This window comes from Carcharodon carcharias, chromosome 18 (genome assembly GCF_017639515.1).
Source record: "Carcharodon carcharias isolate sCarCar2 chromosome 18, sCarCar2.pri, whole genome shotgun sequence".
In the NCBI taxonomy this organism is placed as follows: Eukaryota; Metazoa; Chordata; class Chondrichthyes; order Lamniformes; family Lamnidae; genus Carcharodon; species Carcharodon carcharias.
Genome location: NC_054484.1, coordinates 100395449 through 100401638, shown reverse-complemented (window position 1 = coordinate 100401638; position 6190 = coordinate 100395449).

The following is a 6190-nucleotide window of genomic DNA, read 5'->3' as shown; positions in this document are numbered from 1 at the left end:
AATACTCAGCAGGTCTGGCAGCATCAGTGGAGAGACAATCTGTGTCAACATTTCAGGTCGACGACCTTTCCTCAGAATTGGAAAAAGTAAGAGACGTAACTGCTTTTAAGCATGTAGAGAGGCAGGGAAATGGAGGAAGGGGGTAAAGAACAAAAGTGATGTTCTGTGATAGGGTGGAAGGGAAGGGAGATTAAATGAGGAAAGGTCTGATGGTGCAAGGCAAAAGGAGGTAGTAATGAACAAGTAAAGGAATATAAAATGGGTCTAGAGGGGGTGTAAATGGGAATAACAATCATATCTATAGTTGCCTTCCAAAAAAAATGGGAGTAGTGGTTCTGATCTGAAATAGTTGAACTCAATGTTGAGACCAGAAAGCTGTAACGTGCCTAACTGAAAGATGAGGTCTGTTCCATGAGTTTACATTGAGCTTCGTTGGAACAGTGTTGGATGCTGAGGACAGAAAGGTTAGGGTCGGACTGAGGTGTAAAATTAAAATGACAGGTTACTGGAAGCTCAGTCATGCTTGTGGACTGATCAGAAGTGGTCCCTCAAAGCCTGCATTTGGATTCGCCAGTATAGAGATGGTCGCATTCTGGCAGTGAACACATAATGCTAAATTGAAAGACGCACACTTAAGTTGCTGCTTCACCTGGAAGGGGTGAGAAGGGAAAGGGGAAAAGATGTTGCATCTCCTGCGCTTGTATGGTGAAGACATTGTGGGAAGGTGAGCGGGGTATGAGGGGTGATTGAGGAGTGGGACCAGGCTGTGTGGAAAATGACTAAATAACCTGTTTTAGTGGTGCTGGTTGAAGGATAAATATTGACCACAACACCAGGGAAAATTCGCCTTTTCTTTAACATAGTGCCATGGGATTTTTTACACCCACCTGAGAAGGCAGATGGGCCTTGGTTTAATGTCTCATCTAAAAGATGGCAGCTCAGACAGAGCAGCAGCCCTCAATACTCCATTGGAAGCGTTGGCCTACATTGTGCACTCAAGTCTCTAGACTAGGATCAGTGGTGAGAGTGCCACAACTGAGCCAGGGGTGATGACAGCTTGCAGATGTGCTGGAGTTCAATGAGCATTCACACAGTGGGAATGATGATGCAGTGTGACTACAACATTATGACTGGAAGAAAAGTTTGTTCACAAACATTAAACCTCCACCTTCACACAGAATGGGTTAAAAAAAATGAGCAACTGAAGAGTGTAATTTCTTCTGTCTGTTATTCTGGTTAACATGTTGGTGTTCAGTTCCTGTTTGTGCTGTTTTAACAAAATTGTCAATCTGTTTAAAGTTAGTGTGCTAAAAATAGGATACAAAGGAAATTAAAAGCCTGATAGGGCCTCTGGCAGTTCATGATACAGTCTTTCTGCGCTTGATCCTAATGCTTGTGGTCTGATTTCAGTAAATTCAACTCTGATTTTAACTGCCTGTGCCTGTTGAGAACGGGGCATGAGTGTGTTTAACATATTGGTGTGTCAGCATTAACTGTCCTTGTAGCATTTTGACAGATGCTTTCCAGTCAGACTGGCAGGCTAACTCCGCTAGCAGGTGCTGTCCAATGACTTCAAACAGGCCACGATGTGATTGTTTCCATGTGACTAGAGGTTGGCCCCATTGCTAAGGAAACCTGGTGCCATGGTGGAGGTGGAGCTGGAGGTGGGAATGGGGGTGGGGGTTAGGGACGATGAAGCAAACTGAGGGAACTAGTTCGTCTAAAGGTTCCTTCATGGGCCATGAGGGATGAGAGTGTTGCTGCGGGCCCTGCAAGGAATTGTTCAGACTCCTGGCCTGGGCTTCCTGCAATCGCTTTGAAACCCTCCCCATCTTCTTCACTTACCTTTTCCTTCACCCTCATGGATCTTTTCCCAACCATCACCTCCAAGTCATTCAATCCAGGTCAGCTGGGAGTCAGCTCCCATTTATTTAACTAACACCAAGCAGTTAAAATGCTAAAGTCACACAATGCCCCTCACACACTGCCCATCTCACACACTGCCCCTCCCATCGACCCTCAAACACTGCCCCTCACACACTGCCCATCTCACACACTGCCCCTCCCAGTGACCCTCACAAACTGACCCTCACACACTGCCCCTCACACACTGCCCATCTCACACACTGCCCCTCCCAGTGACCCTCACAAACTGACCCTCACACACTGCCCCTCACACACTGCCCCTCACACACTGCCCCTCACACACTGCCCCACACACAGTGCCCCTCACACACTGCCCCTCCCATCGACCCTCACACACTGCCCCTCACACACTGCCCCTCACACACTACCCCTCACACACTGCCCCTCCCATCGACCCTCACACACTGCCCCTCCTATCGACCCTCACAAACTGCCCCTCACACACTGCCCCTCACACACTGTCCCTCTCATCAACCCTCACACACTGCCCCTCACACAATGACCCTCACACACTGCCCATCTCGCACTGCCCCTCCCATCGACCCTCACACACTGACCCTCACACACTGCCCCTCACACACTGCCTCTCTCACACTGCCCCTCACACACTGCCCCTCTCACACTGCCCCTCACACACTGCCCTACACACACTGCCCCTCCCATTGACCCTCACACACTGCCCCTCACACACTGCCCCTCATACACTGCCCCTCTCAAACACTGCCTCTCCCACACTGCCCCTCACACACTGCCCCTCACACACTGCCCCTCTCACACTGCCCCTCACACACTGCCCCTCCCATTGACCCTCACACACTGCCCCTCCCATCGACCCTCACACACTGCCCCTCACACACTGCCCCTCTCACACTGCCCCTCACACACTGACCCTCACACACTGCCCCTCACACACTGCCCCTCTCACACTGCCCCTCCCATCGACCTTCACACACTGCCCCTCACACACTGCCCCTCTCACACTGCCCCTCACACACTGAGCCTCACACACTGCACCTCTCACACTGCACCTCTCACACTGCCCCTCACACACTGCCCCTCCCATCGACCCTCACACACTGCCCCTCACACACTGACCCTCACACACTGCCCCTCACACACTGCCCCTCATACACTGACCCTCACACACTGCCCCTCACACACTGCCTCTCTCCCGCACTGCCCCTCCCATCGACCCTCACACAATGCCCCTCACACACTGCCTCTCTCACACTGCCTCTCTCACACTGCCCCTCACACACTGCCTCTCTCACACTGCCCCACACACACTGCCCCTCTCACACTGCCCCTCCCATCGACCCTCACACACTGCCCCTCACACACTGCCCCTCTCACACTGCCCCTCCCATCGACCCTCACACACTGCCCCTCACACACTGCCCCTCACACACTGCCCCTCACACACTGCCCATCTCACACTGCCTCTCACACACTGCCCCTCTCACAATGCCCCTCACACACTGCCCCTCACACACTGCCCCTCTCACACTGCCCCTCACACACTGCCCTACACACACTGCCCCTCCCATCGACCCTCACACACTGCCCCTCACACACTGCCCCTCACACACTGCCCCTCTCACACTGCCCCTCACACACTGCCCCTCCCATTGACCCTCACACACTGCCCCTCCCATCGACCCTCACACACTGCCCCTCACACACTGCCCCTCTCACACTGCCCCTCACACACTGACCCTCACACACTGCCCCTCACACACTGCCCCTCCTACACTGCCCCTCCCATCGACCTTCACACACTGCCCCTCACACACTGCCCCTCACACACTGCCCCTCACACACTGAGCCTCACACACTGCACCTCTCACACTGCACCTCTCACACTGCCCCTCACACACTGCCCCTCACACACTGACCCTCACACACTGCCCCTCACACACTCCCCTCACACACTCCCCTCACACACTGCCCCTCACACACTGACCCTCACACACTTCCCCTCACACACTCCCCTCACACACTCCCCTCACACACTGCCCCTCACACACTCCCCTCACACACTCCCCTCACACACTGCCCCTCACACACTGCCCCTCCCATCGACCCTCACACACTGCCCCTCACACACTGCCTCTCTCCCGCACTGCCCCTCCCATCGACCCTCACACAATGCCCCTCACACACTGCCTCTCTCACACTGCCTCTCTCACACTGCCCCTCACACACTGCCTCTCTCACACTGCCCCTCACACACTGCCCCTCTCACACTGCCCCTCGCACACTGCCCCTCCCATCGACCCTCACACACTGCCCCTCACACACTGCCTCTCTCACACTGCCTCTCACACACTGCCCCTCACACACTGCCTCTCTCACACTGCCCCTCACACACTGCCCCTCTCACACTGCCCCTCTCACACTGCCCCTCTCACACTGCCCCTCCCATCGACCCTCACACACTGCCCCTCACACACTGCCCCTCTCACACTTCCCCTCCCATCGACCCTCACACACTGCCCCTCACACACTGCCCCTCTCACACTGCCCCTCACACACTGCCCCTCTCACAATGCCCCTCACAAACTGCCCCTCACACACTGCCCCTCACACTGCCCCTCACACACTGCCCCTCTCACACTGCCCCTCACACACTGCCCCTCACACACTGCCACTCCCATCGACCCTCACAAACTGCCCCTCACACACTGCCCCTCACACACTGACCCTCACACACTGCCCCTCACACACTGGCCCTCACACACTCCCCTCACACACTGCCCCTCACACACTGACCCTCACACACTGCCCCTCACACACTGCCCCTCCCATCGACCCTCACACACTGCCCTACACACACTGACCCTCACACACTGACCCTCACACACTGCCCCTCACACACTGCCCCTCACACACTGCCCCTTTCACACTGCCCCTCACACACTGAGCCTCACACACTGCACCTCTCACACTGCCCCTCACACACTGCCCCTCCCATCGACCCTCACACACTGCCCCTCACACACTGCCCCTCACACACTGACCCTCACACACTGCCCCTCTCACACTGCCCCTCACACACTGCCCCTCCCATTGACCCTCACACACTGCCCTACACACACTGCCCCTCACACACTGCCCCTCACACACTGCCCCTCCCATTGACCCTCACACACTGCCCCTCACACACTGCCCCTCTTACACTGCCCCTCACACACTGCCCCTCACACACTGCCCCTCACACACTGACCCTCACACACTGCCCCTCTTACACTGCCCCTCACACACTGCCCCTCACACACTGACCCTCACACACTGCCCCTCTCACACTGCCCCTCACACACTGCCCCTCACACACTGCCCCTCTCACACTGCCCCTCACACACTGCCCCTCTCACACTGACCCTCACACACTGCCCCTCACACACTGCCCCTCACACACTGCCCCTCCCATTGACACTCACACACTGCCCCTCACCCACTGCCCCTCACACACTGCCCCTCACACACTGCCCCTCCCATCGACCCTCACACACTGCCCTACACACACTGACCCTCACACACTGCCCCTCACATACTGCCCCTCACACACTGCCCTTCCCATCGACCCTCACACACTGCCCCTCACACACTGCCCCTCACACACTGCCCCTCACACACTGCCCCTCCCATCGACCCTCACACACTGCCCCTCCCAACGACCCTCACACACTGCCCCTCTCACATTGCCCCTCACACACTGCCCCTCACACACTACCCCTCAGACACTGACCCTCACACACTGCCCCTCACACACTGCCCCTCCCATCGACCCTCACACACTGCCCCTCACACACTGCCCCTCACACACTGCCCCTCACAACTGCCCCTCTCACACTGCCCCTCACACTGCCCCTCACACACTGCCCCTCCCATCGACCCTCACACACTGCCCCTCACACACTGCCCCTCACACACTGCACCTCACGCACTGCCCCTCACGCACTGCCCCTCACACACTGCCCCTCAGACTGCTGTATTAAAATTGAGAGAGTAGAATCCCTGTAGGTACATGCCAGAGTCAGCTCTCTTTGAACAGAAAGTCTCAGTGAATTTCCTTATGCAACTGCAGGTGACGAATTGAGAGATGCTGTTAACACCTCCATCTCAAGCATAGAAGGAGCCAAACACAAGTTCATCGCCATGGTCACCTTCACAACTGTTGTGATAATATTTGATTGTGGTAGTGGGCTCCAGTATTAGATACCATACAGTATTCTGTAGTAGATAGAGGGGTCACCTGACCTGG